The sequence below is a fragment of the Phoxinus phoxinus genome (assembly GCF_949152265.1).
Source record: "Phoxinus phoxinus genome assembly, chromosome: 3".
NCBI lineage: Eukaryota > Metazoa > Chordata > Actinopteri > Cypriniformes > Leuciscidae > Phoxinus > Phoxinus phoxinus.
Window position 1 is genome coordinate 4100609 of NC_136878.1, and position 13263 is coordinate 4113871.

A 13263-nucleotide genomic window follows, 5' to 3' on the forward strand; every position below is an offset into this window, starting at 1 on the left:
AACGTGGCTTACCTATAGTGTTGATAACATGAACTGAAAGAAAAGATCACGCACTACTCGCGTATCAACACTATGGTACATCGAGAGGCTCAAACCGCGCTAAAGGCACTTTAATCTGTCCTAATACAAGTGTTATAGTGACACCTTGTGGACAACACAATATACTGCCTTACATATATAAGGTTTTATTATTACTATTTGGGTTCTTCCTGTTTTTTTTTTTTTGTAGAGTCTATCCTTCTTCTGGATAGACTTTAGGATTTTTTTAGTGATCCATGGATGAGTTTCCTTTTTATGTTTAATTGTCCTTTCTGGAATAGTTACGTTTATAGCATCGGTTATTCAATCAATTAAGAAATTATAAGCAAAATTGGGGTCTATGGCATTGTAAATTTCATTCCAGCTTTTACTTTGGAGGTGTTGAATTAGATTTGCAAGTGTTTTGTTATTAAAAACTTTTACCTTTCTATTAGTACAAGGATCAGATACTCTTTTTTTTTCCAGTTTGTAAATAATACAACAGGGTAATGATCAGAGATGTCAGAAAATATTACACCGGATTTACAACCAGAATTTTGTAAATTTGTTATAATATTGTCAATTGTAGACTTACTTTTCTCTGTAACACGTGTGTGTTTATCAATAGTAGGATATAATGATGAGGAGTAGAGGGTATTTAAAAAATCAATTCCCTTTATATCTTCTTTAGAAATGTCAATATTAAAGTCACCAATAATAATACTGTTTTTGTGCATCTGGTTTATACTGAGAAGGAGATTATCAAAGTGGTTTCTGAATGCTTCAAAGTCAGAGTTCGGTGGTCGATATATTACTCCAATGATGATACATGCACCACTCTAACTTCTAGGAATAATGAATCAGTGTGGTCATCATCAACTGTCAAATCGTGACGCTCCTTCACAGAATAAAGAGAGTTTACATACAAGCATACACACGGTTAAAATGGTGTGTGTGTGTGTGAGGGAGAGGCGCGGGAGCGAACGAGAAGTGAAAGAGTGTTTACTTATATTTGTGTGTCTGTGAGAGAGAGAGAGAGAGAGAGAGAGAGAGAGAGAGAGAGAGAGAGAGAGAGAGAGAGAGAGAGAGAGAGAGAGAGAGAGAGAGAGAGAGAGAGAGGGGCGCGGGGGCGATCGAGAAGTCGCAGAGTGTTTACTTATATTTGTGTGTGTGTGTGTGTGTGTGTGTGTGTGTGTGTGTGTGTGTGTGTGTGTGTGTGTGAGGCACGGACGCGATCGAACAGTGGAAACATGTAGTATAATTTACTAGTACGTTATTGCTACTACTATATTATTAAATCATTCAATTTTGACCATATGGCCTAAAGTTTTTTTCCCCCCCTTTTTTGCGAGAATTAGGTTATGTCCATTTAGCTTTGTCCATCAAACAAAACAAACAAACCATAAATTCATGTTTCAGGACAGTTTTTGGGAAGAGGATAGAAATGTTTTTAGTCTTGTATTACTTACAATGCACTGACTTATTAGCTGAATTATGAAACATTTTTTAGATTTATATCTATACCTATCTATAAAATTACTTGAAGATGATGTCAAGATACTATACAAAAAATATTAACATAACCTTTTATTTTTCCCCTTTTTTAGTCATTACAGTCTGATGGCTGAAAAGAAAACCACCCCCTTATGGCAGCGCTTCACCCAGCCAACACCAAGTGCAATATATGATATAGAAGGCCAAATGCAATATATGCAGCAAGTTGGTAAGCATGGGGGCTGAGAAAGGCAAAAGTAAAAATACTACAAACATGTGGAATCACCTGAAGGCAAACCACATCCAGGATTACAAAGAGGCAGTAAAAGAAAAAGAAGATGCAGCGGCTGCTGCTTCTATGGGGTTATTATTGTTGCAATATTCCAAATAAATAGATTAATATTCACAAATAAATGTAAAGAGATTCACAAAAATGTATCGAATGCACAAATGAATAGATTAAGATCCACAAATAAATGTAAAGAGTTTCACAAAAAATTATAACATTCACAAATAAATAAAATGAGATTTGCAAATAAATAAAACATTTACAAATGTTTTCTTATTTTACAAACACAACTCTGCCTGGCATTTATTTGTGAATCGGTTCCTGTGCATTTGTAAATCGCTGCACACATTTGTGAATCGGTTCCTGTGCATTTGTGAATCCCCTCACGCATTTGTGGATTTTGAAACACTTCTAGCGCAGACGTGCAGAGAAATCCACAAATAGGTGGACTCCACCCACCGCCTACTCAAGCCAATCAGATAACGGCCACATCGAGCTGGCCAATCGTAGCACGTTATCGCTTCAACCAATCACGTCAGGCTTTACACTCGGGGCGGGAAGTGGGAACTGATTATTGCATCAATGAAAGGAGCACTGGAGCGCAGTAGTAGCGCTGAACTGTGTGTGGTAAAAACACTCTGTTTTCAAAAGATTGTTGGAGTTTAAGGCCTCTTTATATTTCCATCAGGATACACTCAGGGAATTATGATAATCAGAGATCCCGAGCATCATGAACAGTCTCTACACCGGCAAGAGGCGCGTCAAAAGCAAATAGGCACTGTCTGTTCACTGCTGCCGCTGCAGTTTCAAATAATGTAAAACTAGCATGTTTGAAATGTTAACACACATTCCCTATGTGACGTCTGCTTAGCTTTATATGCATAATCGTGCTCTTAACGGCTCTGATCGTAGCCTGCTTATTGACTAGTGCTGGTTACTATCATATTTCGTGACAGTGTACTGGACGCGGGGCATTCATTGATAGTAAACGGATGCCCGCACTTCTGATGTAGCGGCTACTTCACGCAATTAGGACAAATGTTTTTGTATTTATACATTTAGGCTTATATTTGGTATTCTACATTACATTTATTTATATCCTATTGCTATTTGTCACTGCGATTGTGCTTTAAAAGGCAAAATCGTATAATGTCATGCATCGTGTCCACCCTGTGCGAGGCAATCTACACTGAGCAAAGCCAATGTGCAAAAACATTTGTCCTAATTGCGTGAAGTAGCCGCTACATCAGAAGTGCGGGCATCCGTTTACTATCAATGACTGCCCCGCGTCCAGTACACTATCACGAAATATGATAGTAACCAGCACTAGTCAATAAGCAGGCTACGATCAGAGCCGTTAAGAGCACGATTATGCATATAAAGCTAAGCAGACGTCACATAGGGAATGTGTGTTAACATTTCAAACATGCTAGTTTTACATTATTTGAAACTGCAGCGGCAGCAGTGAACAGACAGTGCCTATTTGCTTTTGACGCGCCTCTTGCCGGTGTAGAGACTGTTCATGATGCTTGGGATCTCTGATTATCATAATTCCCTGAGTGTATCCTGATGGAAATATAAAGAGGCCTTAAACTCCAACAATCTTTTGAAAACAGAGTGTTTTTACCACACACAGTTCAGCGCTACTACTGCGCTCCAGTGCTCCTTTCATTGATGCAATAATCAGTCAGTTCCCACTTCCCGCCCCGAGTGTAAAGCCTAACGTGATTGGTTGAAGCGATAACGTGCTACGATTGGCCAGCTCGATGTGGCCGTTATCTGATTGGCTTGAGTAGGCGGTGGGTGGAGTCCACCTATTTGTGGATTTCTCTGCACGTCTGCGCTAGAAGTGTTTCAAAATCCACAAATGCGTGAGGGGATTCACAAATGCACAGGAACCGATTCACAAATGTGTGCAGCGATTTACAAATGCACAGGAACCGATTCACAAATGTGTGCACCGATTTACAAATGCACAGGAACCGATTCACAAATAAATGCCAGGCAGAGTTGTGTTTGTAAAATAAGAAAACATTTGTAAATGTTTTATTTATTTGCAAATCTCATTTTATTTATTTGTGAATGTTATAATTTTTTGTGAAACTCTTTACATTTATTTGTGGATCTTAATCTATTCATTTGTGCATTCGATACATTTTTGTGAATCTCTTTACATTTATTTGTGAATATTAATCTATTTATTTGGAATATTGCAACAATAATAACCCCATATGCTTCCGCCAATCTCAGTCAGCCTACTGTAGCACAAATGTTTGATTCGCAAAGAAAATGGCAAAATTCTGACCGAGGTCAAAAAAGATTGATACACAAATACTTGAAATGATTGCTACAGACAACCAGCTATTTACAGTGGTCTCGGATGTTGGCTTTCGGCATTTAATTGCAACACTGGAACCCCGGTAGCCTCAAGACTGAAAAATATTACAGCACAGACATGCTGGAAAACATAATGAAAGGTGTGGAGAGGAAAATCAAAACACTGATCACCTCAGAGAATGCGGGCCCTCATTTGGCGTTGATGAGTCTTACATGCCATTTCATTAATAGTGACTGGGAAAGAAAACAAGTGGTACTAAATGTTAAAGTCGGCATGAAATCAAAATTGACCCTATTTACTTTGTTAGCGGATATTACTAGTCTCGTGGTGAACAATTAATCCGTGCAAGTTAATACACAGAAAAAAACTGTTTGCCGAAGTTATCTTTAATCAAAGTTTGAAAAGTTACTTCCGGGTCTGGAATGGTTCTTTTTCTGATGACATAGGTTTGACGGCTTGGGTTGGTTAAACGCTTAACCACTCCCATCAAACCATTACTCTGCTATGGGCGAGAGATGGAGAGGAAGAGCGTTTAAGTAAAACCCTGCCCTCTGTTCAATATTCCGTTTCACTCGGAAATGCGTCACAACACTTGAGAAAAGTCGTTTGCAACTTCCGGTTCACGCGGACTTTAAGGCCATGTCTGGCTCCCACACTGGAGAATACATCAGCAAGATGTTCCTTAGCATGCTGACACATTGGGACATCACCCCCGACAGAGTTGTGCTTGTGCTCCGAGACAGTGGTGCTAATATGATTAAAGGCCTCAGATTGGCAGAAATACCAGATCTCAGCTGCAGTGCACACACATTACAACTTGTGGTAAATGAGGGCAACAGCAGTCAGAGAGCAGTGGGGGACGTTATCGCCAAGTTAAAGACATGTGCTACACACTTCAGCCACTCTGTGCTCGCAAAACAGCGTCTGAGTGACATTCAAGAAGAACTTGACCTCCCCCGGCACAGCATAATTTAGGCTGTTCCCACCCGTTGGAACTCCACGTTACACATGTTGCAGAGGATGCTGGAGCAGAAGCGTGCTCTGAACATTTATGCAGGAGAACATGGAAAGTTTACAACCCCAACTGCAGACCAGTGGGCCCTCATCTCAAATTTGATCGAGACACTGGGCCCCATTGAGGAAGTGACTTTTGAAATGAGTAAGGCAGAGGCGTCCGTCTCCTTTATCATTCCCAGCATTGCTGTGCTGAAGATGGTGTAATAGCGTTTTTAATATTTCCTAATGATTTAACAGATTAATGCTGTATGTTCTCTGTCTATATTCTGAGTTTTCTGATGTAACGTTGATTCAGCTGGAGAGAGGTGTGAGCCCGAGAATTATCTGTATCTTAAGTTTCCATGCTTGGGGAAGCTGTGCTTCTTGTGTAAACGGTGGGGGTGATGGACTCCCTTGCATTATAAAGTAGCAGGCCAATCTCTCTTGAGGAGGAGTGTAGTGACTGACTGTCTCTGACTCTGGCCTGGCTGCAGGGCTGGAGTCAGGGAACCATTTTCTTGCATGAATAAATTACTTTTCTTTATAAATACAATTGGATCATGACGTCTCTTTTCCCGTGATGCTGTCTTTTGGTTAAGTAATTGCTTTTTGCCACAACAATGGTGCTTCAGGCAGAGGGTCCCACTACACTGTAAAACTTTTCACTGTAAATTTACAGTAAAATACTGGCAGCTGGGTTGCCAGCCACATACTGTATTTTTACAGAACTAGTACTGTAAACAGCATTTACAGTATTGTACTGTAAAACATTTCACTGTAAATTTACAGTAAAATACTGGCAGCTGGGTTGCCAGCCACATACTGTAATTTTACAGAGCTAATACTGTAAACAGCATTTACAGTACTGCACTGTAATTACCAAATACAGTATATACTGTACCACACAATTTTACAATATTAAACTGTTGTCTACACTATTACTATTAATTACTATTATAACTATTATTCTTTAAAGTTTCATAAGAGTAGTCACACTAGGAAATAGAAAGAAACCAACGTTCGGTTTTAAAAAAATTATTTTGGTAAAAAGCAAAGACCAGAACATTTCCTTATGTAAACATATTGGCTGACAAGTTTTTAAAACATGTAAAATGAAAATGTAACACTAAACAAAAAACAGTTAACACATAGTACTTAATTAAAGGGATACCCAAAAATGAAAATTAGTCCATAATTTACTCACCCTCAACTCATCCTAAGTGTATATGACATTCTTCTTTCAGACGAATACAATCAGAGTTATATTAAAAATGTAGTGGCTCTTCCAAGCTTTATAATGGCAGTGTCTTTTTTTTAAGTCCATAAAAGTGCAAACAAAATTCTTTTTTTTGCACAACTTGGGCAGTTTTCTTTCAAGTTACTTGTCCTTTCTTTGTTTTTGATCCATGTTCAGGATTGATGTCAAAAAAGCATCTAAAAGGCAGAAAAGAAAAAGAAAAATGAAATATTATTGACTGAGTGTATATATTTAGAGAGAGAGAGAGAGAGAGAGAGAGATGTCTGTTTTAATTTACCAGACTAAAATGCATGTTTGAGATGGCTTAAAGGAACACTCCACCGTTTTTTCATATTAAACTATGTTATTCCCTTAACTAAAAGGAGTTGATACACACCTCTCTCGTCTCAGTGCGTGCACTTAATCGCTCTGGCGCGCCGTGACACTTTGATAGCACTTAGCTTAGCCCAGTTCATTAATTAGGATCCAGACAGAGATGAAGTTATAAGCAACCAAACACCTCCACGTTTCCCTATTTAAATACAGTTACACGACCAAGTATGGTGACACGAAATAAAACATGCCGCTTTTCTAAGAGGGTAAAATGGAGAACTATAATGTATGGCGGAATAGCACTTGCAGCACTTCGACTCTGCGCAGTAATATCATCACTTTGGGTCTGCTACAAACAAGTCACAATCATCTACAGAGTGATGATATTACTGCGCCGAGTCGAAGTGCTGCAAGTGCTATTCCGCCATACATTATAGTTATCCAATTTACCGGCTTAGAAAAACGCCACATTTTATTTTGTGTCACCATACTTGGTCGTGTAACTACTTGTGTAACTGTATTTAAATAGGGAAACGTGGAGGTGTTTGGTCGCTTCTAACTTCATCTCTGTTTGGATCCTAATGAATGAACTGGGCTAAGCTAAGTGCTATCAAAGTGTCATCGCGCGCCAGAGCGATTGAGTGCACGCACTGAGACGAGAGAGGTGTGTATCAACCTCGTCTTAGTTAAAGGACAAGTTCGGTATTTTACACTTAAAGCCCTGTTTTCAGATCGTTTCTGATGAAATAGAACGGTTAAGATAAAAATTTGGACACATGCTGCTGTCCCGAGAATTTTCGGTTTCTGTGGTAGCACCCCCCCACCTCCACAATGGCTGCATAGGTGCACTGGAATAATCCTTCCTAAAACGCATTAAACTTTCGTTTACAAAGACGTGAAACTCACCGAGTGGTCAGGGGTTCTGCTACCACAGAAACCGAAAATTCTCGGGACAGCAGCATGTGTCCAAATTTTTATCTTAACCGTTCTATTTCATCAGATACGATCTGAAAACAGGGCTTTAAGTGTAAAATACCGAACTTGTCCTTTAAGGGAATAACATAGTTTAATATGAAAAAATGGTGGAGTGTTCGTTTAACTGAAAACAACTTGCACTGACATATCTTAAAATATGTGAGTGCCATTGTTTTGTCTCAAAAAATACTGTCAAGACAAGGTTAAGCCGCGTTTCCACCGCGGGAACTTTCCCCAGGAACTAGGAACTTTGGGGTGGTACTCGGTGTGTTTACATCGCAGGAACCAGGGTCTAAATGAAGTTCCGGGTAAATATTTCCCCCTCCGAAAGTCCCTGCTCGCGAGGTAGTACTTTTTCAAAGTTCAGGAACTTTCGGGAGTGGGACTTGTGTGCTGAACATGCTGATTGGTTGTGTTCACGCCGCATTTTGATTGGATGACTCCATGCAGCATTTTATTTTAACCGACATTTTTTAAAATCTATTGTGGTTCGTGGCTTGAATTTAATAATAAATAAAAAACACAGCTGGACCGACGACGAGGTTCAGGCTTTATTAAGCGTATTTGTGCAAGAGGAAATTTTCTGCGCGTTCGTCCCACCCATCTCACGGTCAATGTCCGCATCGTCTAAATTTATAGCATTACAAGCTTTCTGAACACGCTTTAGTATCAGTGCTCGTCTCTTTTCTGCCGTTTTGTTAATTAACGTTACCTCGTTGTTAGTAAACCAATACATCACAAACAACTGCAGCACAGTTTAAATCTCCTCCATGCTTATTATAAATGTGGCACTCAAAACTGATTACTGTCCGTCGCAGACTAGGAAGAGCAGTTAGGCACAGTTTATAATCTCCCCGGTAGGGGTGTAACGGTACATGTATTCGTACCGGACCGTTTCGGTACAGGACTTTCGGTACGGTGCACATGTGCACCGAATGCAATCTTTCACGTAAATTAGGCTAGTTTTGTGTGCGGAACATACGTCAATTCCGAGTTTCCACACGAACATATTAAGTGTCGGAAGTCTCCGCGTTGCACTGATTAATCGTTTTTGTGATTCAAATACGTGTAAAATATTACCATAACATCTGTCTTCCTGTGTGCGGAAATTTGTTTATGTTGCTGTGACAACGAAACACGTGCAAGCGCGCCTGTGTTAAGAGCGCTGATGCGCTCATCTGTGGACATTTCCGAATGCCTTTCTGTTAAAAGCGGGCTTTCCACACAAACAAACGTACATGTGTCATTAGTATGAGAAAATAAAATTGGACTTTAACTCTTGGGTCGGGCTCGGACATAAATATCGCATAAATAAAGATCACCACATACACGGCACGCTCGCTTTAGCCCAGCCTCTCGCTAGAGTCACGGCCAATATTGGTTTGAGAGTATTTTATTAGTGGAGAACTTTGCAGCAGTATTTTATTTCTTATTCTTTTTTTATTTGATATCTTTTTTATTTATTAGCCTTACGTTATATTTTATTAAAAAGTGTGTTTAAAAAAGTGTAAACAAATTGTTAAAAAAAAGTTTATAGTAAACAACCAGCAGTTTAATGTTTCGCATTTCTATCCCTTACTGTACCGAAAATGAACCGAACCGTGACTTTAAAACCGAGGTACGTACCGAACCGTGATTTTTGCGTACCGTTACACCCCTAAACCCCGGTACTTTAGACCGCGGTGTAAACGCAGAAAGCAACCGTTCTGGGGCAAAAAAAAGTTCCTGGGACAAATTGTTCCGGGTAATTTCGGTTGAAACGCGGCTTATGTGACACAATTCAGTCTAAAATATATGAATAGCAAATATGCTAATGACTAACCTCTGAACAAACTCAAGGGTGCATGCTGCCTCTTCCTGGTACTGCAAGCTGAAGGAGGAGGCAAACAGCGCTGCCAGGCCAGTGACGAAGTTGGGCTGTGCTCCTTCACACACACCTTGACCTTCCAAAACTTAACATCCAGTGCTGGTTGCTTAGATTGACCTGTAATTGAACAAATTAAATAAATTTTTATATATATATATATATATATATATATATATATATATTATATATACACACACAATTCACAACCACACAATTTTGCTGAACACAGTTGATTCTTCCAGACATATGTTGCCAATAAAAATATGTTTTATATTTCTTGTACCCTTACCACTCTGTCTGCCTGTCTATGCCTAAGCAATTTCAGACAATGCAGACCACTGGACTGTCTGTTAGTAAAGCAAATAAATTTAGGATTATGAATTTTATGGCATTTCATGAATGCATGTAGTAAACTGTGTAAACTGCACATTTTTTATAAACCAGGACAGGTTTTTATAGCATGAGAATGTGCTGCTGTATGTTTGTGAAAGGAAGGGACAGACTTCTGCTAAGATTATCTAAAATTGGTTTAAAAAAAAGGAATTCTTTGCAGCTTCTTTTTTACTTGAAATGAAGGCATACTTGCATTGGGCTGAGAGACACTTACTCTACTCTTACATTAGTTCACCTATAGTTAGTTCACCTAAAATTTAAAATGACATCATAATTTACTTGCATGGCATTGTTCTAATGCAGTATACGGTTCTTTCATTTTTGGACCACAAAATAAAAATGTCCAGCTTGCGCTCATCTATATAAAGCCTGTGAATAGGAACCAGCATCAAGGTTTAAAAAAAAAAAAACTTAATTATCACAGAATGGATAGTATGTGACGTGCTGTAGGGCCTATATTCCAAACGTTCTGGGGTTTAGTAAAAATCAAACCAAAATATAATATTTTATGAAAATCCTGGCCATTGGCCTTCTACTCGATAGACGTGTAACTTCTTGTTACAACAAACACAATGAATATATATTAATCTCTTAAAAGAATGTACATGGATTGTATTATTTTTTTAGGATGAATTTCAATTTCTCACAACTGCGACATTAATAGTCTCATGAACATTCAAGAACAGAAGACCAACAGTCAATGTCAGGATTTTCTTTAAAAAATACATTAAATTACTGTTTATTTTTCATCAAATCTTATCGTACTAACTTACCCACTGAACACTGATGACTCTTTGGCAAATGTAGAGATTGCTGGACATCAGATGGAGTTGCAAATTCCTGAAACAATTATTAAAAAGGACCAGCACAACCATGGTCAACAGAACCAAAACATTAAACACATTTCAGATGAATGATATTTGTTGAATAATCTCTACTTACATATGCTTGAAGGATAACACCATACTTCTCTTTGAAGTGTGCAAGGAGTAGGCTAGTTGTAGGACCATGGCATCCACCTCATGATTCCTGGATAAATGTGAGGTCAATGTAGATGTTACAGAAAAGAAATGTATGGCACTCAGGAATATCACAATTGAAAACACGTTAGGAACATGACTAACGTTATGGGTTTTCATGTGCTGGTCAAAAGCTAAACACGATTCAAAAGCACGTTGTAGCAACATTGACTCTGACATCTGGTCGAATTAGGGAATCTGATTCTCTAATACACTTCATTCGTTGTGTGACCAGACGAGAGCGTCGTCTCTTTCGTCCATTTCAACACACTTCAACAAATGTAATGTGACACCCAAAATCCTCACACCAAGGAACACGCGTAACCGGACACCCACGTCTCCAGAGAGACACGCACACACACACCAAGAGACTTTTTTTTATTTCAACAGAATCATATTTAAGACATTAACAAATGGAATTGATATTTTTCTGTGTTACTATTTATGTGTCATGACAGATTTGGGTTTAGTTTACAATTATAGCATGTATTAATCAAACTTTAAAATGTCTATACTAATGCATAATAATCAAACGTTGTATTCCTAAACGTAACCTGAATGTGTTTGATACCATTTTAAATCCTAAGACCTAACGGAGTTGAATCTCGATAATAGACTGCAATGATATGATTATTTCGATATGAATCCTTTTCAGTCATAGAAATGACTAAGCCAAAGCTCTATCATAAATTATACAGCAGGGGGTCTCTTCTGACAAGACAAAGAGAGTTCCCGCCTTTGAATCACTGAATGCTATTGGCTACTCGCGCCAAACGAAGGTGGAGCTTTACATTCTTTAAAAGAGAGAGCCAAAGCTCCTCCTCCCTTCTTGCTTCTTGCTCTTCCTGCCGTCGTCAGCATGTGAAATCTTCGGACCTGAACTCCTTCAGGAGTTCCCTCCTTTTTATTTCCTTTATAAAGTTTCTTTTGTTTCATTTTCAAATTCTCCTTGGTTCGCCTTCACCTAAGAGTGAACGAATTTAGCGTGAATTATCCCTTCAGCCACTTCACTTTCAAGAAGCCTTCAAAACTCCCGCGCCCAGCGCGCCCCGGAGACAGAGCACGCACCCTGTCCGAGAGAACCTCCACGAGAGAACGCGCCTCAGCACGAGAACGCACGCTCCTCTCAGACCCACACAAAGAACTTTGCAAGTATCAAACTCTAACGAGTTTTAATGTTTTAAGGTTCGATGCATTCTGTTGGCTCTCTCAAGGTTTCTGTGATGTTGTTGTTATATGGTTGGTCATACGTGACCATTCTCTCTTTCTCTCATTCTCTCTCTCCCGCACTCAAAACGAGCGCGCGCCCCTCCTCCGAACTTTATCTCTCTCACCTTCTCTCTATCATCTGTTATTCGTTGTCTTGTTTGTTCACCGGTATGTTAGACATATAATCTTGTGTAGTACTTAATCTATATTCTGTAGTTTTGCATTTATTAAAACCATATATTCAACTGTTTCTGTGAAAATGCTTGTAAACGAGTCAATGAGATAGATTCAAGAGCTACCGCGCTCATTAGTTACTACATTAAGTAATTTTAATTTTATAAACACAAGGAAATTAACGTTCACGGCCAGAAAATTAATATTTCTTGGAGTTTATAAGAAAGGATAGCTTTATTGAGAAATTGATCACTTAATCTGACGGTTGGTCGCTGGACGAACAACGATTTGATAATTACATTAATTTCCCTTAAGGATTATCTCATAATCGAAGTTAAGTAAGATTATTGATATATGAATGAGGAATTATAATTCGTTGTGATTGATTATTCATATATTCATATAATCCACTTTCACTTTCGACAATTTAATGTAACTGTAATATGCTAAATATTAATCATATTCATGATTAGTTATTAAAATTCCCTAGGGATCATTTGAGCTAATTCATACGGACCCAGAGTCCGAAGCATAAAGCATATACTTTACAACGTTCACAGAACTAACACCATAGCATCTTAACGCACACGTTAGCACTGATTACAAAGCCTGAAACGAAAAAAATAATAACAATTATAATTATAATATAGGCTATATTGAAGTTATTTTAAAGGCAGGTCACGCAAATAACATGGTAAATGTTGCCTATTGTGATATCGAAGTTAACGTTACTTGGTATAGACGTGGAACAGAGTGAATTGTTGTTCACAAAATCAAACCATTCGTGGAAACAATGTAGAAATGCGAACGCAAAAAATAGATTGGCTTACCGTATCACTCAGTTGAAATATTTTCCATCTTCTCAAACTCTAAACTCCACTTATCATCGCGCAGGTTAGATTATTCAGATGATTCAAATCC

At 38.6% G+C, this 13263-nt stretch overlaps 1 long non-coding RNA gene across 1 annotated transcript; it reads right to left on the reverse strand.

Moving 5' to 3' along the window:
* Positions 1-6208: 6208 nt before the first annotated feature.
* Positions 6209-10938, reverse strand: LOC306995910. Its single transcript, XR_013796947.1, has 4 exons — positions 10883-10938; positions 10714-10780; positions 9503-9664; positions 6209-6569 (listed from the first exon to the last, which is right to left on the reverse strand). It is a non-coding gene; the product is annotated as an uncharacterized lncRNA (long non-coding RNA).
* Between the last annotated feature and the right edge of the window lie 2325 nt (positions 10939-13263).